The sequence below is a fragment of the Polypterus senegalus genome, chromosome 7 (genome assembly GCF_016835505.1).
Source record: "Polypterus senegalus isolate Bchr_013 chromosome 7, ASM1683550v1, whole genome shotgun sequence".
NCBI classification, from domain to species: Eukaryota; Metazoa; Chordata; class Cladistia; order Polypteriformes; family Polypteridae; genus Polypterus; species Polypterus senegalus.
The window spans coordinates 16,639,010-16,663,963 of record NC_053160.1 but is presented as its reverse complement, the minus strand read 5'-3'; the positions used below and the strand labels follow the sequence as shown (position 1 = coordinate 16,663,963).

General features: G+C 43.8%; 1 long non-coding RNA gene across 1 annotated transcript; it reads right to left on the bottom strand.

Annotated features, from left to right (window-relative positions):
• Positions 1-327: 327 nt before the first annotated feature.
• On the bottom strand, positions 328-24,751 carry LOC120532348. The gene is made up of 2 exons (XR_005634277.1): positions 24,711-24,751; positions 328-590 (listed from the first exon to the last, which is right to left on the bottom strand). It is a non-coding gene; the product is annotated as an uncharacterized LOC120532348 (long non-coding RNA).
• Between the last annotated feature and the right edge of the window lie 203 nt (positions 24,752-24,954).

Here is a 24,954-nt window from a genome sequence, read left to right as displayed (position 1 = left end):
TGCAGGTTAGGTGGATTGGTGATCCTAAATTGTCCCTAGTGTGTGCTTGGTGTGTGTGTGTGTGTGTGTGTCCTGCGGTGGGCTGGCACCCTGTCCGAGGTTTGTTTCCTGCCTTGTGCCCTGGGATTGGCTCCAGCAGACCCCCGTGACCCTGTAGTTAGGAGATAGCAGGTTGGATGATGGATGGGTGGAAGTTATCCAAATAAGAATGGAAGCAATGAAGTCTGTTAATTTAAGAGGCTTGATGGGTTATTAGTTTGCCAGTGACTGTGATTGAGGCCATCATATCATTATAGTGTGTAATAATAAAGAGACAAGAATCGCTCAAGGTTTGGGGTTTTAGCCCCGTATACTGTAACAAAAAGTTTTGTCAGTCGTTTCATACAAGAAATCAAAAGACACTGAAGGGAGAAAGGATGGACATTTTATGGAGGCGGACCGGACATTGATGTGACGGATGCTGGGATAGTCGTGATGGATTCTGGGATTGTGACGTGATCAAGGGTCAACAGAGGGATTGAATAGACCCGGAAGTGTGTGCTTCCTGTAGCCGTCCGGGCGTTGTTTACGGCTGTGAGACCTCGGACTTTCTGAAGAAGGAAAGAAAGACAAGTTAGTACACTGCCGCCGACCCCTCGCGGGACGTTTTCTGAAGCAAACCGGGTTGACCCGCTGTTCCCCAAACACTCGTGTGTGACAAGTGATAAACTGTTATTAAAGGTTTATATCATTTTAAAAAACCCATAAGACACTATAAAGGCGTATTATGAAATCATAGGGAAAGGGGATTGTGGAAGAGAGGTGAAAAAGAGAGTGCAGGCAGGGTGGAATGGATGGAGAAAAGTGTCAGGAGTGACAGACGGGTATCAGCAAGAGTGAAAGGGAAGGTCTACAGGATGGTAGTGAGACCAGCAATGTTATATGGGCTGGAGATGGTGGCACTGACCAGAAAGCAGGAAACACCTGGAGGTGGAAGAGCTAAAGATGTAAATATTTGCATTGGGTGTGACGAGGATGGACAGGATTAGAAATGAGGACATTAGAGGGTCAGCTCAGGTTGGACAGTTGGGAGACAAAGTCAGAGAGGCGAGATTGTGTTGGTTTGGACATGTGCAGAGGAGAGATACTGGGTATATTGGGAGAAGGATGATGAGGATAGAGCTGCAAGAGGAAGAGAGGAAGGCGTAAGCAAAGGTTTATAGATGTGGTGAGAGAGGACATGCAGGTGATGGATGTGACAGAACAAGATGATGAGGACAGGAAGATATGGAAGAAGATGATCTGCTGTGGCAACCCCCAACGGGAGCAGCCGAAAGAAGAAGAAGGGAAAGGCATCCTCAAAAGTCCTCATTTTTCAATCTCATTTCCAGAGAAAGAGAGTCGGCAGCCCCATTTCTGGGCCACTGACCAATGAAGGTGCTCAGGTACAACTCATCCTCCAATTGTTTGTTTCGGCAGTTTATGTCCTTCTTGAGGTGGATGGCTTGTAGGCCCATGTAAGTCCAGACTCAGTCATGCTGCCCAAGTGGATCTGATGCTCCATCACCCTCACCATAAATTTCACATTCTGAGTCAGCCCTGAAGACTGGTGGGCTTGGTTAGGTGAACATCAAAGCACCGCTCTTCTCATCAATGAAGTAAAACAGGCCACCCGAAACTCTCTCTAATACTACATTTGTTTTGTCTCTACCTACAAAATTTCCATCCGCTTATATGCCAGAAATCAGCCCACCACAGCATCCCATCGCCGGCTGCTTTGCTGCTAGAGATAACAGGAGAAGAAGCTTTGGATTGATGGTGAGATGATCGATGGACTGTTGGTAGAATTCATTAAGCAACCACCTTACTGCACTTGGACCCTGGTTCAGTTCTTAACAAAGATGCATCAAAATCAGACGCCATCACGAAATAATCCCCTCCAAGTGGCCCTCTCTTGGAGCACTTTTAGCCACAGGCTCATTCCACCACGGTGTGCTAAGCAGCGCCTCTGGGGGTCTGCTCGGACTGCTGCCACCAGGCAACTCAATGCTTCTACCTGATGTACTGTACTTGCTAAGTTAATTTTGAAACACCTACACTATTTACATTTATTTATTATTTATTTATCAATTGATTGGCTGTATTATATGTCTCTATTCTTTTTTTTTTTATGTTTCTGATACTGTATGCATCTGAATTTTCCCTTGGGATTAATAAAGCAGACCCCCGTGACCCTGTAGTTAGGATATAGCAGGTTGGATAATGGATGGATGGATGGATTAATAAAATGTATCTAATCAGATTGAATCCTTTCCTCATTATCTTGTTAGTTTTCTGCTACAGTTCACCAGCAGGGCCATCTTAGCAGCATCATAGCCCCCCCAAGACAGAATAGTGCACGCAGGACCCCTGACAGGCATCAGAAACATTGTGGGCCCCCTATGCTCCTGGGGTCCCCAGCCAGTGCCCATTGTGCCCATATGTTAAGATGGCACTGTATCAGTGTGCTGTCTGGCATAAGTGTGTGTGTGTGTGTGTGTGTGTGTGTGAGGTGTAGATGAATATTGTTTATGTCATTCCTCCTGATAACAGGCATTGTTCCAATCGGCTCACTGCTCCGAGTGGCTTTCTGGAATGTCCCTACGATACAATAGGCTGACATTCCTTCTACTGTGTTATTTACGCCTGAATGAAATTCCTGATCACTGAATCTTTAACTTCTCTTCCTTGTTTTCTGCCTGCTCCTCACGTCCAATGTTGTCATCGTTTCCGTGTTTTTTTGGTTTTTTTTTTTTGTTTTGTTTTGTTTGTGTTTTTTTTTTTACTTCAGTTGTTTTTCAAATGCCCAGCTTTTAATTCATTTACTGAGTCTGAATTGGCGTAAGCCGCTCTGATTCCGGGCATTCGTACAAAATGTAATGATGAAGTAAAAGTGCATAATAAATCTGAAGAGCTGCATCAAACATCTGAAGTACTAAAAGGCGTGCTTTAGTTTAACCTCCTTAGCGTTACATTTTTTCTAAAAAAAAAAAACGAAAAAAAAGTGGCATTTTTTGGTATGAAAAATGCCAATTTTATTAAATCTCATCTTTCAACTGTAAAATGCGCAAAACACTAAAATTACAAAGTCAGAAATGTAAAAAGTATAATAATAATACGAAATAATAAAGCCATTACCATATATACTGTGTCAGGGATGCCAGGGGTGACGACCCGGCCAGGATGCCTTGGAGGACTGGAAGAGGGTGTGCGCCCACCTTGGACCACGTGGGGGCCGCCACCCTGGTGGCTTTAGGGGCCACGGGTAGAGGGCTTGGAAGCCCAACCCTATAGGGGCCCGTGGTCACCGCCAGGGGGCGCCCCGATGCCTTGGGAACCCTGGACCTCAGCACTTCTGCCACACCGGGAAGTGCTGGGGGGAAGAGGAGCAGGGAAACCCGGAGTGCTTCAGGGGGTACAGGATACGGGGGCGTGTCGGCGGGAGATTGCCGGGAAGCACCTGGAGCACATCCGGGTGTGGATAAAAGGGGCCGCCTCCCTTCATTCGGAGCTGGAGTCGGGAGAGAATGAAGGACTGAGCTTGCTGGAGGAGGCAAGGAGGCGGCCTGAAGAGTGTAAGGCGTTGTGTGGCCAGGACTTTGGGGGTTTTGTGTGCACTTTAATAACTTGTATATATTGTAAATAAACGTGTGGTGGTGAAAAACAATGTGTCCGCCTGTCTGTGCCCGGGTTCCGTTCACAGCTGTCAAGATATGTCTTTTGTGTGGTGTATCTTTGAACGGGAAAACTGCTTAGAAGTGCTGTCATTTACCTGACACTGTCCAGCAATACGGTTCATCTCAACAACAAATCTTTCAATCACGTCATCCTCACGTAATAACTTCAAGTAGAGTACGTGGATTTTGGCTGTCAACATTCATTTTTATTCTTGGCTGCCCCACAAAATCAAAGCGAGGTGGTACTGGTACATCTGAAAAAGGCTCAACAGAAACCCAGATGTGAGCGTCACTTTCAGATTCATCAGAATCCCTTTTGAGTTTCAATTTCACTGCCTGAAGACAGACTCACTTCGTCATCGCGACTCATGAAAGATCCCTCACCGTCACTGTCAAGAGCGTTCAACGCCTGGGCTGCTGAAGAGCGTTTCTTAAGAGATGCCATTATGAGGCTAGGAGAACATATGTCTACACCGTTACCCAGTCTTACGTGAGACGCGTCTACAGTACATCGTTACCCAGGTAACGCTCGGACCTGACGCTTACGTGAGACACGCCTACACTGTTACCCGAGTAAAGCTCACCACTAACGCTGATGGCACTTTTACAGCACGAGTAATCCTCGGGTCTTATACAAGACGCGGCTACATCGTTATCTGGGTAACGCTCAGGCCTGATGCTTACGTGAGACACACCTATACTGTTACCCAAGTAACACTCGGCACTAACACTGTTGGCACCTTTACAGCACGAGAAATCCTTGGGTCTTACGTGAGACACGCCTACACTGTTACCCGAGTAAAGCTCACCACTAACGCTGATGGCACTTTTACAGCACAAGTAATCCTCAGGTCTTACGCAAGATGCTCGGGTCTGACGCTTACATAAGACACGCCTATACTGCTACCCGAGTAAAGCATGACACTAACACTGGTGGTACTTTTATAGTATAAGTAATCCTTGGGTCTTACGTGAGACGCGTCTACATCGTTACCCAGGTAACGCTCAGGCCTGACGCTTATGTAAGACACGCCTATGCTGTTACCCGAGTAACACTTGGCACTAATGCTATTGACACTTTTACAGTATGAGTTATCCTCGGGTCTTACGTGAGACGCGTCTGCATCGTCGCCTGGGTAACGCTCGACACTAACGCTGTTGGCACTTTTACAGCATGAATAATCCTTGGGTCTCACGTGAGATGCTTGGGCCTGACACCTACGTAAGACACACCTATACTGCTACCCGAGTAAAGCATGACACTAACACTGTTGGCACTTTTACAGTTTAAGTAATCCTCGGGTTTTACACGAGACGCGTCTACACCGTTGCCCAGGTAACGCTCGGGCCTGACGCTTACGTAAAACATGCCTATGCTGTTACCCGAGTCCTACGCGAGATGTATCTACATCGTTGCCTGGGTGACACTCGACACTAACGCTGTTGGAACTTTTACAGCACGAATAATCCTCGGGTCTTACATGAGACGTGGCTACACCGTTGCCCGGGTAATGCTCGGGCCTGACGCTTACGTATGACACGCCTTTACTGTTACCCGAGTTACATTCGGTATTAAGACTGCTGCCACTTTTACGCTGCTGCCAAGCAAACAGTGCACTGACTATACTTGTATGCTTACTTGCTAGTATAAATCCTAAGGATTCCACCAGGCGGCAGTGTGAGAAATCATCACGGTGAGAAAACAACGTTCGGTTTCGCTGTGTTGTAAGTTAAGGGACGAAAGATGTTAAAAGTAAAAATTATTTGCCTCCTGATGCTGTTGCGAAGGTGCCAAAAAAAGATGGCAACAGCGACACAGAATGTCGAGATAGTATGTGAGACCTTTAATGTAGTGCGTCATTACAATGTGGAATATACAACACGTGCATTGTCTATGCAAGAAATGGATGAAGAAGAACATCACAAAGATATTCACACATCAGCATTTAAGTCTGATGATTTGCTTCACCACATTGAGCCATTCATCAAACATTGAAGCACACAGACTGATCCCGTTAGAGCTGCAGTGCGGCTCGCCATCACACGTTGATAGTAAACAACAATGCTGATGTCACGCACCAAAACCTTAACACACTGCGCCCGACTTTTTGCTGGTGCTTCAATTTGCAAACACGTTGTGTTAATTTCTGAGGACGTGATTATAGGACGCGTCAAAACAACGCTGGGAACGTGTGGCAGCCATGATGTGTGCACATACGCGTCCTGAGCATGAAGTATAAACCATCCCTAAGCGTGGGGTATAAACCGGTCAGACCAGAAGAGACACTCGAGATTAACGCTAAGGAGGTTAAATGTCTCAAGTCTAAATATTCTGGATTGTAATAGAGATTTGTCATATTTTACCTTCTGATTGAGGTCAATAATGGGCTGGCAAAGGATCAAAAATGAAGACTGGCATCATATTCATAATCCCTGACCTTGAAGTAGCTTCAAATGAAACCCCACCGGCTTATTCTTGGTATCTGTCACTTTTAACATTCTCGTAGTGGCTCTTAGAGGGACCACCAGTAAAGAATCAAATATCAAAAATATGATCAGATTTGTGATCAGCAACCTCAACGCAGAATAAAACGACACTCCGCATGACTCGATTACCGATTCCAGTTCTTTTGACGTTTTGTGAAAAGGAGTCACTTAGACCCCTCCTGTCCCATTGCGGGGTGGACTCCTCGGGTCAGTTGATGTGATCTGCACAACTTCAAGTCCTTCTGATCATTTTTGCTGAAGAAGCCATTTGTGGGGGTGGCGTGGTGGCGCTAATGTCTCGCAGTAAGGAGACCAGGGTTTGTGTCCCAGGTTCTCACCACACCGGGCCGACATAACGTTTGGGCCCAATGGGCACTGGCCGGGGTCCCATGATGTTTCTGATGCCTTTGTATGTTTCTGTTTTGCTATCAAATCAGGGGCCCCAGTGCACTACTTTGCCAGGGGGGCCTGTGATGTTGTTAAGAAGGCCCTGTATGTTCTCCCCATGTCTGTGTGGTTTTCCCCCCCCACAGTCCAAAGGCATGCAGGTTAGGTGGACTGGCAGTCCCAGTGGGTGCCTGCGGTGTGTGTTTGTCCTGCGATGGACTGGTGCCATGTCCTGGGCTTGTTCCTGCCTTGTGCCCTAATGCTGGCTGGGATTGGCTCCCCCTGAAAACCACCACCACCATGACCTGCTCGGGATTAAATGGGTTAGAAAATCACTGACTGACTGACTGAGATTGGTTGACACTTTATCATACGGCTGTAATTTCCTGACCAAAATATGGTCCACAAAATGGCTAAAAAATTAAATGAGGGCCCCCAAACAGAAGAGGACCCCAAAAAGTTCAACATCTTTCATACACAGACATCAAGAGGAGTTTAATGGAATGTCATATGTGGGCAGTGAGTCAGGAAGTACTGGAAAAAAAAACACAGAAGCAATTTCAAATCATTCAGAAGTAATTCTGATAAATCCGATAAATACACTTATTTAATTATTGCAATAAATTTTTAAAAAATGTAGTGAAGATTAATTGCATGTCAGCAATGAAAAATGAAAATAAGTCAGTCAGTCAGTTAGTCAGTCAGTCATTATCCAACTCGCTATATCCTAACACAGGGTCACAGGGGTCTGCTGGAGCCAATCCCAGCTAACACAGGGCGCAAGGCAGGAACAAATCCCAGGCAGGGTGCCAGCCCACAGCAGGGCACACACAACCACACCCACAGCACACACACACACACGGGACAATTTAGAACATTAGAACACTCTAGACGAGAACAGGCCATTCAGCCCAACAAAGCTCGCCAGTCCTATCCACTTAATTCTTCCAAGAAAACATCAAGTCGAGTTTTGATAGTCCCTAAAGTCTTACTGTCTACCACACTACTTGGTAGCTTATTCCAAGTGTCTATCATTCTCTGTGTAAAGAAAAACTTCCTAATGTTTGTGCGAAATTTACCCTTAACAAGTTTCCAAATGTGTCCCCGTGTTCATGATGAACTCATTTTAAAATACAAGTCTCGATCCACTGGACTAATTCCCTTCATAATTTTAAACACTTCAATCATGTCACCTCTTAATCTTCTTTTGCTTAAACTGTAAAGGCTCAGCTCTTTTAATCTTTCTTCATAATTCAACCCCTGTAGACCCTGAATCAGCCTAGTCGCTCTTCTCTGGACCTTTTCTAGTGCTGCTATGTCCTTTTTGTAGCCTGGAGACCAAAACTGCACACAGGACTCCAGATGAGGCCTCACCAGTGCATTATAAAGGTTGAGCAGAACCTCCTGTGACTTGTACTCCACAGATCAAGGCGCTGTATAACATGACATTCTGTTAGCCTTCTTAATGGCTTCTGAACACTGTTGGGAAGTTGATAGTTTAGAGTCCACTATGACTCCTAAATCCTTCTCATAAGGTGTACTCTCGATTTTCCGACCGCCCATTGTGTATTCAAACCTAATATTTTTACTTCCTATGTGTAATACTTTACATTTGCTGACATTAAATTTCATCTGCCACAAATCTGCCCAAGCCTGTATGCTATCCAAGTCCTTCTGTGATGATATAATGGATTCCAAATTATCTGCAAATCCACCTATCTTGGTATCATCTGCAAACATAACCAGCTTGTTACTTATATTCCTATCTAAATCATTTATATATATTAAAAATAGCAGCGGCTCTAGCACTGACCCCTGTTGAACGCCGCTCTTAACATCGGCCAGTTCTCATGAGGTTCCTCGCACCATCACCCTCTGCTTCCTGTGTTTGAGCCAATTCTGCACCCATCTAAAAACATCACCCTGAACTCCCACTTCTTTTAACTTGATGCCCAACCTCTCATGTGGCACCTTATCAAATGCCTTCTGAAAGTCCAGATAAATAATCTCATCTGCTCCACTTTGATCGTATGCTTTTGTTGCAACCTCATAGAATTCCAGCATGTTAGTGAAACATGACCTCCCTCTTCTGACCCCACACTGACTGTTCCTAATAACTCCTGTCCTTGCCATGTGTTGCTCAATCTTATCCTTAATAATTCCTTCCATTAATTTTCCTCTGATGCACATTAAGCTTACTGGCCTATAGTTGCTTGGATCTGCCCTGTCCCCCTTTTTATATAATGGGATGATATTTGCCATTTTCCAGTCCTTCGGAATCTCTCCAGTGCACAGTGACTTCCTAAAAATATGTGTCAAGGGTTTAGATCTGTACTCACTAGTCTCCTTAAGAACACAAGGATAAATATTATCTGGTCCTGGTGATTTGTTTGATTTCATTTTATTTAATCTGAGCAGCACTTCTCTCTCTACAATTTCCAAATCCCTCAGTACCTCCTTAGTAGTCCCTGTTACTGCTCTGAGGTTGTCCACTTGCTCACTTGTGAAGACCTCAGAAAAATTTAAGTTTAGGGCATCTGCTATTTCATTGTCTGTATCTTTTAATTCCCCTTTACTATTCCTGATGCACTTGACCTCCTCCTTAACTGATCTTTTACTACTAAAATACTGAAAGAATCTCTTAGGTCTTCTTTCGCCTTATCTGCTATATTCCTCTCCAACGATCTTTTAGCCTCGCTGATATCCTTCTTAAAGGTTGCCCTCATGTTCTCATACACTCTACAATTCACTTTGCAGTCATTAGTCTTATATGCCTTATACAGCAGTTTCTTCCTTTGCAACTTCTTTTTTAAATCTTTATTAATCCATCGTGGAGTTTTTTTTAGTTTCCTATAATTCCAAATTTAGGTATGTATCTGTCCTGCATTACATGTAAAACATTTCTAAACCTGTTCCACTGCTCCTCGACTGTCTCCACATTTAAAAGCTTATCCAACTCGCTATATCCTAACTACAGGGTCACGGGGGTCTGCTGGAGCCAATCCCAGCCAACACAGGGCGCAAGGCAGGAAACAAACCCTGGGCAGGGTGCCAGCCCAGTGCAGGTTGTATACACACACACACACCACACACACTAGAGACAATTCAGGATGGCCAATGCAGCTAACCTGCACGTCTTTGGACTGTCGGAGGAAACCGGAGCACCCGGAGGAACATGCAAACTCCACGCAGGGAGGACCCAGAAAGTGAACCCAGGTCTCCTAACTGCGAGGCAGCAGCGAATTCACTTCTAGTAAAATAAAAATAATTTTACTCTTTTCAATGTAGTTTATTTGCATTTATCTACATTCTTTTACCCACTGTGCCGCCTAAAATGAAAATAAATGAAGTGAAAACGTTAGAGTGTGTTGGCACCACATATAAATTTTCATATTTTCTCCCGAATGTGTATTTTTTTTTTTAGGGTAGTCCAGCAGTCCCTACTTTAGCCTAAAGACATGCAGCCCACTGTGTAGAAAGACGCCCGGCCCAGTGGTTAACACCACAACACTACAGATCCGGGTTCAAGCGTTGGCCCACTGTGTGGGATTTACAGGTTCTCCCTTTCTTCCACTGCTTTTTCTCCATGTACGGCGCCTTTAAAGAGTCTTCACCCTCTCGGATGTTTTCACATTTTATTGTTATACAACGGACAGCACGGCGGAGCAGTGGAAGCAAAAAGGAAGGAGGCTGGGGTTCATGTCTTGGGTCTTTACTGCATGGAGTTTTCATCTCCTCCCTGTGTCTTTGTGGGCTCCGGTCGTGTCCTGCTGTCCAAGGACATGCAGGGTAGGTGGACTGGTGACCCCCAATTAGCTGGTGTGTGTGTTCACCCTGTGATGGACTGGCACCCACCCAACGGTTTATTGCTGCTGCCTTACGCTGGCTGGGATCGGCTGCAGCACCCCCTGCAATCCTCGTATGGATTAGGCAGGTTAGAAAATGACACGCCATGACAACATTGAATGCCAGGAGTGTTCATTTGGGATTTGTTGACACTGACCAAGAGAAAAAGACTTTAATGTCAAAGTGAAAACAGTAGTTGAAATTAATTAGAATTATAAAACACACAATAAGTGATCACATGATTATGATGGTGGTCTTAACAGTCCTTCTCATTAGGGGTACTTTCAAATATCAGACCACCCATTGTGTATCAGACCTCACATTTTTACTTCCTATGTGTCATCCATTACATTTACGGACATTAAATTTCATCTGCCACAAATCTGCCCAAAGCCTGTCCGCTGCCCAAGCCCCTCTGTGGTGATTCAATGGATCTGCCCGTCCACCCAGTTTGGGATCATCTGCAGACTTAACCGGCTTGTTGATTATCTCCGCACCATCACCCTCTGCTTCCTGCGTCTGAGCCAATTCCGTACCCACCTACACCCATCACCCTGCACTCAGACTGCTGTTAGTTTGATCTTCACCTTTCATGTGGTATCTCATTAAATGCTTTCTGAAAGTCAAGATAAAGAATATGGTATGCACCCTTTTTTTTGCTTCTTCTTAGAATTCCTGTGTATTGGTAAAACACGCCTTTCCATGTCTGAATCCATTCTGTTTCCTAACACTCCTAACCCACACATGGCTGCTCAGTCTGCTCATTAATAATTCAGCTTACGGCTTTGGACTTCAAACCATAAGGCGGCGGGTGGGTTCAAATCCCACTACTAACGCTGTGTGACCCCTGAGCAAGTCACGTCACTTACTGTATATCAAATCGTGTGAGCTGCTTTGGATAAAAGCAGCAGCCAAATCAATGAATGTAATCATTCCATTAATAAACCCAAGATGCATGTTAAGATACTGGCCTGTAACGCCCTTTTACTACAACAGGAACGTTTGTGCTAGCTGTCAGTCTTAAAGGATGTGCAGAAACATCTGAAAATGTTATTTTGATTGATGTATTTTAAATTATATTTATTTTTATTCATTATTTTTTATTTATAAATTAATTTATTGAGTCAAGGGTTTATATCTGTACTCACTAATCTCTTTATAAACATGAGGATAAATATGATCTGGTCCTGGTGATTTGTTTGATTTCAGCCTATTTAATCTGAGCAGCACATCTCACTCTATGATGTCCAAATCCCTCAGTGCCTCCTCAGTAGTCCCAGTTACTCTTCATCATTTCCTTTTTCCAGGTAAAGAATATAAGACAGCTCCTTCATTTGCCTCTTATCTGAAAGGGCCTGTGTATTAATATTGGGAACCAAACCTGGACTGGGCACCAGTCTGTGTACACACGCACAAACACACACAGTCACCAATTAACCTAACATGAATGTCTTTGAGATGATAAGGAAAAAACTGAGAATTCAGGTGGGCATTCAAACATGAGGAGAATATGCAAAATGTACATTGGGAGTAGAGAACAGACAAACTGGTATTTGAACCCAGGACTCTGAAGCTGTAAGGCAGGGCTGATGAACTCATAACTGCTAGTTAGTGGTCAGACATTTGAATTCTGAGTCTTTGGCTGCACATAACATGACCTCTACTGCCCTCTGTTGTCCAAACATTTAAATGCAGATAGATAGATAGATAGATAGATAGATAGATAGATAGATAGATAGATAGATAGATAGATAGATAGATAGATAGATAGATAGATAGATAGATAGATAGGAAAAGTACTATATGATAGATAGATAGATAGATAGATAGATAGATAGATAGATAGATAGATAGATAGATGAAAAGTACTATATGATAGATAGATAGATAGATAGATAGATAGATAGATAGATAGATATGAAAGGCACTATATGATAGATAGATAGATAGATAGATAGATAATTTTAAAATGACCTTTATTATGAACATTAACAATATACACAGTCATAAGATAAACAGCCCCAATATTCAAGATAAACAAAAGTAAATATCAGACAACTACCACTACTCCCCCTTTACACTCCTCCTACTCCGCACATTAATAAGAAAATCAAAACAATTGACAGTTCATTATGATACAAAGACCACCACTGCCCCCTTTACACTCCTCCTACTCCGCACATAAATAATATAAAAATAAGTTAACAATTCATTTTAATACAAAGACCACCACTACTCCCCTCTTTACACTCCTCCTACTCCGCACATTAATAAAAAATTAACAATTCATTATAATACAAAGACCACCACTAATCCTCCTTTACACTCCTCCTACTCCAACATTAATTAAAGCATATTGTTGAAGCCCACCAATGCTTTTCATTCCCAGTTGATCACCAGTTTGCCCCCCTCCACAGCACACAGTACCTGTCGTGTCCCCCACATGTCGCTGAACATTTCTAAATTGTTTGTTAGTTTATGGTACATGAATTCGAGTTTTAGTCGACTTTTAATTAAAACTTTGAACAGCAGCAGAGCGTCGGTCCCCATGAGGTTTTTCTCTTTATTCCTCCTTGTTTTAGGATTGCCAACTTGGCCTGTCCTAAGAGGAAATTCCCAAGAACAGACTTATTCCTATTTTTTTGATTATAGTTAATACCAAAGATAAAGTTAATTTTTGAGAGACCAAAACCAAAACCACTAAGAATTAAATCCAAGAAAATAAACAAAGGCCTCAGCCGTTCACAGTGAATGAACATATGAAAGATGGTCTCCCTTGTGTCACAGAACGGGCACTGGTCAGTCTCTGAAGCGTTAATTATATTCAGAAATGAGTTTGTGGCCAAGGCCGAGTGCATTATCCTCCACTGCAGATCCCCAAGTCTTTTCTGTAACGGAGTTTATAAAAAGCTCTCCATGAATGTTATGTTCTCTGAGACCTGCAGTTCTTTCCTCCACAAAGTATCTGGCAACCCTTTCAGTTGGTTATAAAATGTCACTTTGACACACAGTTTATAAAGTTCTTTTTTGTTAAACAGTTCAAAGTCTTTCTCGACCAGAGTCCCAAATCTGAGAAGGTGTCCAGGTCTGTCAGTGTGGTCAGTGACGTGTGGTCTTACAATGATGGTGGGTGATGTCATCTCTGCTTCTGGTGTCCCTCACCTGTGAAGTACTCGTCACACAGTGAACTCGCTCCTGACCTCCGCAGTGCTGTTTGTACTTGACTAAGAAAAATGTCAACCAAGCGTACTGATCTGATCCCCAGGACTGTCGCTAGGTGGGCAGGGGTGTGCCAGCACCTCATATTTGTATTAAATAAATGTCTTATTTTTAAAATTCTTTTGTTTAAAAGAATTGATACGAATGAGTCAGAAAATAATAACGAACAATCTAAAAGAGGATTCCAGACTAAAGGTTCTTCCAAGAACCAAAAATACTTTCCAGATTTAGCCTGGTCCTTCTGAACTTTCTGTGCCAAACCTGAAGTGCAGATTTATAAAATTCCGCAGGTCAGACCCAACAACGTTGGCAGAATGTAATAAAAATAATGTTCAGCAAAATTTAAATTCCTTACCCCACGAAATAAGGTAAAGGCCAGCTGTCTCCATGGTAGGTGCTCAGGGCCGTATAAGAGCCGATGTAATGCCTGTAACCTAAAGGCCTCCATCTTGCTCACCAAGTCAATGAGTCCCTGACCGCCCTCTTCTACAGGCAGATACAGGACACTGCGCTTTACCCAATGCAGGCCATCCCAAAAGAAATCTAAAAGTATTGCCTGGATGTTCTTGATGACCGATATTGGAGGGTCTATACACTGTAACTTATGCCAGAACATGGAGGCTATTAAGTTATTAATAATGAGGACCCTGCCTCGACAGGAGATCTCCTTTTGAAGATACTTCCATTTCTTCAGTCTGGCTTGAACTTTTTCCGCCCAGTCTGCCCAGTTTTCTTCAGCTACTCCTCCTTGTCCTAAACCCCCCCAGGTATCTGAAGACTCTTCTGTTCCACTTAAGGCCACCAGGTAGGCCCGGTGGGTCTCCATCCCTCCAGTTGCCAATTAAAAATGCGGTACTTTTGTCCCAGTTAATTTTTGCCGATGACAGTTTTTCAAATTCATCCAGGCAATGTTTCAGCTCCGTGATGTCTCCAGGATGACAGATGAACACGGTTAAATCATCAGCATAGCCACCTTGAGCTGTAAATTCGGGCACTGAGGGATGTTCAGACCTTGAAGGCGGATGCGAATTTGTTGTAGTAGCGGCTCGATGGAGAGCGAGAAGAGCATACCGGACAGAGAGCAACCCTGACGTATCCCTCTGGTGACCTTGAACGGGGCGGTTAGTGTTCCATTGAGTTTCACGACACTAAAAACGTTGTGATATAAAAAGTCCAATGTGTTTAATGAATGAAGGTCCAAAGCCAAAGGCCTTCAGCACTGCTAAAAGGTAATTGTGGTCCACCCTGTCAAACGCCTTCTCCTGATCCAGTGATAAAAGACCAGCATCAAACCCAAAGAGCCTGGCAGCATCAATCACATCCCGAACCAGGAAGATGTTGTCCAGAATACACCTGCTGGGGACACAGTATGTCTGCTCGGGGTTCACGATACTCGCCATGACTCTTCCTAACCGGTTAGCCAGGGCCTTGGAGAAGATTTTGTAATCCGCACACAGCAGGCTTACTGGGCGCCAGTTCTTTAGCTCCGTGAGGTCTCCTTTCTTTGGGAGTAGTGTGATAACCGCCCTGACACAGGAAAGGGGCAGTTCACCCACTCGCAGACTTTCACAGAAAACCTCTGCCAGATCAGCGCCAAGGTGACACCAAAAAGCTTTAAAAAACTCAACAGGCAAACCGTCAATTCCTGGGGACTTCCCAATGTTCAGCCCATTCAACGCTGTGGTCAACTCATCTAGAGAGATCGTAGTTTCCATGAAGTCTTTCTCTCCATCTAGAACCTGAGGTAAGTCCTGGAGAAAATTGACGACTCTAAATGTACCTCTTCAATGTCTGCAGAAAACAGTCGCTGGTAAAATTGGTGTGCCCAGGATCGAAGGGCTTCAGGCTCCAGCAGGTTTTGACCTTTGTCATTTTTTAAACAGTTGATGGTCTTACTTTGGCCAATTGTTTTTTCCAGTTTAAAAAAAAATTGCGTAGGAGCGCCCATCTGGGTGAGCGACTGCATTCTCGAGCGGACGAGTGCGCCGTTGACTCTCTTGTCTATAAGGTCCATCAATAATTGTTTCTTAGTTTTGAGGGACTCAAAATGCTGCCGTCAAAGTTATTACATAAAACTGAATGAAGTTCCTCAATATCCTTCTCCAGTTCAGAAATGGCGCATTCACATCCCTGGTGGTGTGCTCGGTGTATTGTTGGCACAATACGCGATCTCAGTTTTTGAGCAATCCCACCATTGCCTCAGTGAAGAGAAGGTCTTCTTTTTGTATCTCCATTGTGTCCAGAAGTATTTGAAACAGTTGATGAAGTGGGGGTCTTTCAGTAGATTATTATTAAAGTGCCAGTAGGATTTAACAGAAGGAGCAGAGAGAAAAGAGATTTGAAGGGAAACAAGACAGTGATCAGATAAACTAGTTGGAAGAATGGAGCAGTTAGCTATGAGGTTCCTGTGATTTTTCTGGATGTAAATTCTGTCAAGTCGAGCCATAGACAGCAGCCCAGCTGAGCTCTTCACCCACGTATACTGCCGGACCCCCGGATAAAAATCCCTCCAAATATCAAGGAGATTATTATTGGTGACCACAGACCTCAGTGATTGGACGGACCCGGTGCGGTTCTAGCCCATTCCTGTCCAGCTGCGCATTTTCTGTGCAGTTAAAGTCGCCCCAACAAACACCAGCTCATCATTGTCACATGTCCCCAGGACATCATTTAAAACTGAGAAGCAGTGAGTTCTCTCAATCCCTACATTTGGGGCGCATACGTTAATGAACACCCACTTCTTCTCTCCCAGCTGCGCTTCTACCTTCAGCAGCCTCCCCTGGATTAACTCAGTACAAACAACACTGTCAGGTACAAAACTCTTAGAAAATAAGATCGCGACTCCTGCACTGAGATTTGAGCCATGACTAAGATGTGCCAGCCCTGGCCACTCTCTGTGCCAGTCAGACTGATTAGCCTCGTCAGTATGGGTCTCTTGAAGGAAAACCACGTTAATTCTTTTTGCGCTAAGTGCTCAAATAGCGCCGTTCTTTTTACTAGATCTCTGCAGCCGTTTATATTGAAAGAGCACAGGGAATAGACAGGCATTTTAAAAGAAAATAAGGTGGCGGTCAACAACACTACATTAACCAAAGAAACGGGTAATCGCATTAAAACTGCCATCATGATTGTGCTTCTAGTGAACGTTTCACTTTGCTTATGATATTCTTTAATCGGACTCTCTCTTTGGAGGTCATACCTAATTCAGCAGCCCGCCGCCGCACTTGCTTCGCGAGCTCAGAAACTGATGGAGATCAGGAAAGTGTTCGACTATACTGACCCCCGCTTCCCTTCTAAAACTCTAAAAGCGCAAAATGCTTTCTGTGCTGTAAGCCTCGTGTAAGCTCGAGTGAGATGACAGATCAACTCTTATCGACGGGTCAGATTCATTGCCGTCCTCCCCTCCTTCCTCTCTCGCTTTGATTTCAGTGCCGTCTGTCTGCTGCTGATCACTAGCGGCGGCCTCTGCACTTTCAGTCTTAGTGCTCTTCTTGGCGCCCACCACTGGTTATTTGTTCTTTTCTTTTCTGGTTACCGGCTTAACATAACCGTGTTCATCGTTACTGTCTTCAACGAGCATTTCTCCATCGGCCCCGTCTCATGCGTTGTTTCTTCAGTCAATGCCTGCACAGCCAGCGCTCTTCTCCGCCCCTTGAGAAGGCGCATCTCTTGGGCACGTCTCTAGAGCGGCAATACTCGGTGGGTGTTTTTGGAGAAGCGCTGCAGGGTCATCTTTATAATATTCGACCCTGGTATCACCTTAGCCACCATCTCCTCCTCTTCATGGCTGACTTCAGCCTTCTTGTTCCCATTACTTTTACTAATCTGCCCGGCATTAGCCGCTGCCGTGATCATTTCAGCCCTCAGGTTTTTCCTAACGCAGGCTCTCCGCTGGACACTTCCAGCTCCCCTGCTTCATGTCCCGGCCAGCTGTGATACTTTGAACTACAGTAATTTCACTCTGATCTTCAGCCGCTTCATCTGAATCGTAACTCAGATCCTCCATTTCCGAATCACTGATCACCGACTCATTCTCTTCGTTGTCCGAAGTTCTATCACGGGCTCTCTGTGCACACCAGACGGTCCCGGCATATCCGAGCTCTCCGTCATCTCACCCGCTTACACTGACTCGCTTTGTGCCCTGTCTGACCACACTTAAAGCATTTCATTTGTTCCGTAGTGATAAAACTATATATTCGTAACCCTCTACTTTAAATTTCAAGGCCACATCAAGCTCCTCACGCGAGTTATTTAGTATCATGTACACCTGTCTCCGGAAAGACACGACATGCTTTAAATCCGGTGAGCGGCAGCCAAGCGGTATCATAACCACATCAGATATGACTTCACCATATCTACGAAGTTCATTTAATAAAGCCTCATTTTTCAAAAATGGTGGAACATTTGAAATAATAACTCGTTTAGCAGGAGTCGATAAAGGCAGAACCGGGACTAGCGAGCCGTTTATCACCAGGCCTTCCTGCACTATAGTATGCACCATAGCTTAGCAGAAAAACTACAATAGTTTTGTTCATTCGGGATGCTGACTTCACATTCTTACAGCCAACTCTTTTCGCTACCTCAATAACACACGCCTCAACAGAAACCATCGGGTCCACAACCACTTTAATTCCATTTTTCCTTGAAAGATTTTCAAAATTTCGCGGGTTAAGCCCTGGAGGCTTTGCTCGGCGCGCCATGGCGAGCCGCAGCAGCGTCCGACTATTACAACAACCACTGACAATAAACTATATACTTTCAAATAAATGGCAAATCAGTAAAAAAATCTTTATACATAAAACTAATAGTAAAGAAAGTTAGAAAAGAAAACGAGAAATACTCACAGATACCCAAACGAACGGAGCGAACCTGCGACCAACAACCACGCCCACCCAGACCAGAGTAATCGACAGACAGAGATTCCACAGACAGAAAGGATAGATAGATAGATAGATAGATAGATAGAAGGCACTATAGATAGATAGATAGATAGATAGATAGATATGAAAGGCACTATATGATAGATAGATAGATAGATAGATAGATAGATAGATAGATAGATAGATAGATAGATAGATAGATAGATAGGAAAAGGACTATATGATAGATAGATAGATAGATAGATAGATAGATAGATAGATAGATAGATAGATAGATAGATAGATAGATAGATAGATAGATAGATAGATAGGAAAAGTACTATATGATAGATAGATAGATAGATAGATAGATAGATAGATAGATATATGAAAGGCACTATATGATAGATAGATAGATAGATAGATAGATAGATAGATAGATAGATAGATAGATAGATAGATAGATATGAAAGGCACTATATAATAGATAGATAGATAGATAGATAGATAGATAGATAGATAGAAAGACACTATATGATAGATAGATAGATAGATAGATAGATAGATAGATAGATAGATATTTTTATTTTTAAAACCAAACTTTATTGAATAAACACAGGAATAAATACACAAAAAAACACAGTAAACTCAAAAACTTAAGTCTTACAAAAAACCACGTACACACATTCCTAATGATGATTATTCACTTTTAAACCATTACATATTCATATTGTTCTTGGAATATATATTTATTTAATCCCTCCCATTGTTTCCACCCTCCAATCCCACTTATTCTTAATTTATCAACCCAATTTATAAAGGAGTAAAACACCAAACTCAGAGCACAAATTGCAAATTATCTTCATCACATACACAAAGCACATTATTCACACACCACATTTCCTTAAACTTTGCTAAATTATTTGTGGACTTATAAAAATTAAAATCCACTAATATCCTACTTTCACATACTTTTCTAAAAAGACAACAACATTTTCATTTCCTCTCCCAGTAATCTTGTTTTTACGGTCTTCCATATTGACAGTTTTGCTTGCCCGATAATAAAATTAATTAAGTTCATATTTTCTCTGGTGTGTTTAGTAATTTTAACCCCAAACACAAACACCATGCCATTATACGGGACCCCCAGCCCTTCTACTATTCTTTCAATTTTACTAAAAAAGGTCTGGAGCCTCTCACAATACATAAAAGCATGAAAGACACTTTCCCTCAGACCACAAAAAGGGCAGCAATCCGAGACCCCCGGACATATAATCGATAAGAAGGAGTTCACCGCTAGTATCCCATGTACCAACCTCCACTGCAGGTCTCCCACCCTACTGGCCAATGGCGGCTTGTACAACGACCTCCATGCAGGGTTCAGTCCCTGAGGGGCTCCAAGCTTGTCTCTCCAGGTGTGTCGTGTTCGTGTCCTCAGCTGCTCCAGGTTGTTCACCTTCACACAAATCCTGTACAGCTGTTTCCCCGGCACTGTAGGTAGAGATAACGCCTCTAGAGAACTTAAGGCTAAAACATTAGTCTCACCATCCCTCAGTTCAACAGCCGGAGACACAGTAAGCGTTGGAAAAGGCGTTTCGTCAATTGGCTTCAGTTGTGATAAGAAAATTCCGTGCAGGAGTGTCATGGATTCCCTGTCCATTGATGATTGTACCTGCCACAGAAACTTCTCCATTAAGCGGACTGAGTGCACTCCTGTCTCCACTGCTACCACTTGTGCACTTTTCCAAGTGTAATTTTCCCAGTCAATTATGTCCTTTATTGTGGTTATTCCATGTATTATGAAATGATTAATAAAGTTTTCAGAAATTCCTGTAGCAGTGCCAACAGCAGGATTGTAGAACAGTGGTTCATGAAGGACCCAAAATGTGGAGAGGTCATCACAGTCCTTTTTATCCAGTAGTTGCCATGCTGCTAAAAGGCTTTTATAAAACTCTGGCACCTGTAAAGTCTTGATCTTATCCAAGTGGCACAGCAGTAAACTTTTCCCAAGTCCCATATGCCTGGCCTGTTTAAAGAAGAGTACGGCTAAGTTCATCCACTGGCTCTGCTCAACAGGATACAACAGTTTTGAATGGTCTGAAGGCGGAAAGCAGCAATCCTGCTGGTAATGTCAATAAGTCCTTGTCCGCCTTCATCCAATGGTAAAAATAGAACGCCCTTCTGTATCCAATGGGTACCAGTCCAAAAAAATCTATGATCGCCTTCTGTATCTGCTGAACAAGCAAAGTGGAGGTTGCAAACAAATACATTTGTGCCACAGGCTGGAGGTCACCAGGTTATTAATGACCAGCATCCGTCCTCTATAGGATAACTGAGGGAGTATCCACTTCCATTTGGCAAGCCGAGCTGTAACCTTGTCCAACAGACCCTCCCAGTTCTTTTGGATGTAGTGGTCATCTCCAAGATGGACTCCCAGGTACAGGAAGCCTCCAGTTGTCCACTGCAGACCTCCTTCCAGTCGAGGAGGACTACATCCTGTCCAGTTCCCCACCAGCACTGCACTACTTTTGTTCCAATTCACTTTAGCCAGACGCTTTACTGTAATTCCTAGACCTTCTGTTAATTGCCAAATCCTTCTGGCTTGTGATGACTACAGCAAGATCATCTGCATAAGCAGTGACTTTCACAGGGTCCATGTTGCAGTTGGGGATGGAGAGACCAGTCAGCACCTTCCTCAGGTGCACCAGGAAAGGCTCCAGCCCAGAGCATATAACATGCCGGACAAAGAGCAGCCCTGTCTGACTCCTCTTCTGACACTGAAAGGCGCGCACAAGCCACCATTGATCTTTATGATACCAGAAATGTCACTATAAAGTAAGCGAATATATTTAATAAAAGACCCCCCAAACCCAAACGCCTTCATGGCATTCCATAAAAATGAGTGACTGACCCTGTCAAAAGCTTTTTCCTGGTCAAGAAAAATAAGACCAGTCTGAAAACCAAACAGTTCTGCAGCAGCCAAAATGTCCCGAATTAAAAAAATGTTATTAAAGATGGACCTGCCAGCCACGCAGTAATTCTGATCAGGATGCACCACTCTCCCTAAAACTTGGACCATCCTGTTGGCTAAGGCTTTAGAGAGAACTTTATAATCAGCGCATAAGAGAGACACAGGCCGCCAGTTCTTAATGAGACACAAGTCTCCCTTCTTCGGCAGCAGCGTGATCACGGCTCTACGGCAGCTCTGTGGTAACAAGCCAGTCTTAAAACTCCACCGGAACACCTCCAATAAGTCCAGGCCGATGACATCCCAGAACTCTTTATAAAACTCCACTGGTATTCCATCGATTCCAGGGACCTTCCCTGTTTTCAGCTGTCCCAGGGCTGTGGTGAGTTCTGCAAAGGTCACCTCTCTATTTAGCTCTGCCACATCTGCATTGGGCAGCCGGTAAGTCCTGCAAAAGGCCTGTTGGTGTTCACTGCCACCATCACCATCTGCAGCAAACAGAAGTTCATAAAATTCGGACCACCTGCCTTATTTCACTGGGCTCTTGTGTCTCTCTGCCATCGGGTGTTCTTATGCAATGTAAGATTTTACTCTGCAGTTTTTTCTCTAAACCAAAAAAGTATTGAGTTGGTGCATCCATCTCAGTCAGTCGTTGAAAGCGGGCCCTCACTAAAGCCCCCTGAGCTCTGGTCTCAAGCAGGTGGGCCAACCCCAGTTTAGCAGAAGTCAGGCTCGCCTGAAGCTGCTCATTTGGACCCTTCTCTAGAAGCTGTTGAAATTCAGCTATTTTAATTTCTAAAGCTGCCATTTCTGACCGCAATACTCGGGTGACATTTCTGGTATACTCCTGACACAAGGCCCGGATGTGACTCTTCCCAACCTCCCACCACTGTTGTAAGCTGGTGAACTCCTTCTTCATAGCCTTCCAGCCTCCCCAGAAATGAACAAATAACTCTTTAAAGTTCTGATCTTTAAGGAGGAGTGTGTTAAAATGCCAGTATGGACTACGGGTCTGTAAGTGTTACAAATAAGTGTACAACACACCAAACTGTGATCAGAGAATCCAGTAGGCACAATAGAGCACACCTTAAATAAGCCTAACAGGTGCTTAAAACTATAAAAATGATCGAGTCTCGCCATTGAGATCGTATTTCCACTTCCGCCCCCAGGTGTATTGCCGACAGGCCCCATTTTTTGCCCTCCACACATCTTCCAGCCCAAAGTCCTTAATTATTTTACCTAAAGCTCGTGCTGAGCAAGGGTGTGGTTCCAGTCCGTTATTTCTGTCCATTCTGGTATCAAGTGTACAATTAAAATCCCCTCCTAACACCACCACTTCTTCAGGGTCACACTTAGATAAAAGATCTCCTAACTTATTAAAGAAGTGGAGCCTCTCCTCACCCTCATTCGGCGCATACATTAATGAAAGTGACGACACTGCCATGAAATTTCACCGTACTTTTAGGAGTCTCCCTTTCACCAGCTCCTCAGTACTACAGACTTCTACTTGAAGCCCCCCAAGAAATAAAACAGCCACTCCAGCACTAACATTTGTCCCATTACTAAAAAAAATGCCCCCCTTCCAATCCCTGCTCCACTCCCACTGATTGTGCTCATCAATGTGGGTTTCTTGTAGAAAGGTGACATTCAAGTCTTTTTGTCTGATAAAATCAAACAATGCGACCCTCTTATCTGGACTTCTCCCACCGTTAATATTTAGGGTTCCTATGTACACTTGCCATGGTAACAGAATATATAGATAAACACACAATAAAACACAGGGACCACCACAAAGACTGTGGAGTGGATTTAACAGGGGCTTAGCCATTAGGTGGTGTTTAGATTGGACTGTTTTCTCAGTTTACTTGTTAAATTCTTTAGCCTCACTAGTTCTTTAACATCAAACATTGCGGAGGCTGCTTTGTCTCGTCGCAACCCGCGGACAGACGATAGAAAGAGGTCAATGTCAGGGAAAAATTCGGCCACGTCCACCCCCTTTTTTCCGGCGGTATTCACCAAAAACTCTTTAACACTTTGAGCGCTGTAACCCCCCCTGGCTTTTAACTCTGGGGGCTCCGAGGCAGCAGACCCATCGGAGATATTACCGTCGTCATGCTCTTCCCCGACACTTCCCGCATTTGAGACGTTATCGGCCGTCTCCGCGAAGACGGGAAAATCCTCCTGACAAGGACCATAGGCGGGATCCTCTCCAACGACCCCCGAGCCCTGACTTAAAACAATTTTCTTTCGTGCCCGATCTTCTCTTTCTCCTTGCCTTTTCTGAGCAGGACGTTTAAATTCACTTTTTTCCTCTGTCTCGTTGCTGCTCCCTCGTCCATATCAATGTCTCCCCACACACTTTCTGCTGCAGCCGCTGTTTGATCTACCGTTTCACTACCGCCTTCATTCGGCTCATCTCTGGGAGGCACTTGATTCTCCTGCCCTTCAGCTCTAGTAGCATTTTTATTCTTATCACCTTGCGCCTCTGCGCCATCAGCCACAATTTCGTGATCTTCCACTTTCTGCCCCTCTATTTCTGTGTTTGTACGGCCAGTTTTCTTGCTCCCTTGCTGTCTCTCAGGACACTGTTTAATTAAATGAGCTTCACTCCGCAGCCAAAACATTTCATTTCGTTAGAAGTGACGAAAATCACATAATCGAAACCGTCCACTCTAAACTTCATTGCCACATTTAATTCGTCATCCATTCTATTTAAAACCATAAAAACTTGTCGTCTAAATGACAAGACATGTTTTAAATCTGGCGATTTACACCCTAAAGGAATGTGCCGAATTTTCGATACCAGACGCCCATGCCGCTCCAACTCTTTCGCTATAGTTTCATTTTTGAGAAAGGCGGCGCATTTGAAATTGTTACTCTACGGACGGGACGGCTAAAGGGGAAACTTGTACAAAGGAGCCATTAATAACCACCCCTTCTCAACTACTGTGGGACTAAATCCACAGAGCTCAAAAAAACCACGATATTCCCGCTCATTCGTGAAGCTGACTTAATATTGTCACATCCGACCACTTCGCCTACCGCCAAAACCCCCGCCTCTAAAGGAACAAACTCCTCTGAAATAAGTTTAATCCCATGGCGGCGGCTCAGACGTTCAAGATTTGCAGCCATTGCGGCTGCCGTGGCCTAAGCCACTCAGTATAAAAACAAGTGTAGCTGTTTTCACCAAAGAAAAGATAGAAATAAGAAACTAGAAAATTAGAAGAAAAAAAGAATCACCACACTCACCTCAGCGTCCACCACCAGTTCCACTCGCTCACACTCGAGACAACCACCCAGCATGCACAGCGACAGCAAGAACAGGAAGGAGATAGATAGATAGATAGATAGATAGATATGAAAGGCACTATATGATAGATAGATAGATAGATAGATAGATAGATAGATAGATAGATAGATAGATAGATAGATAGGAAAAGTACTATATGATAGATAGATAGATAGATAGATAGATAGATAGATAGATAGATAG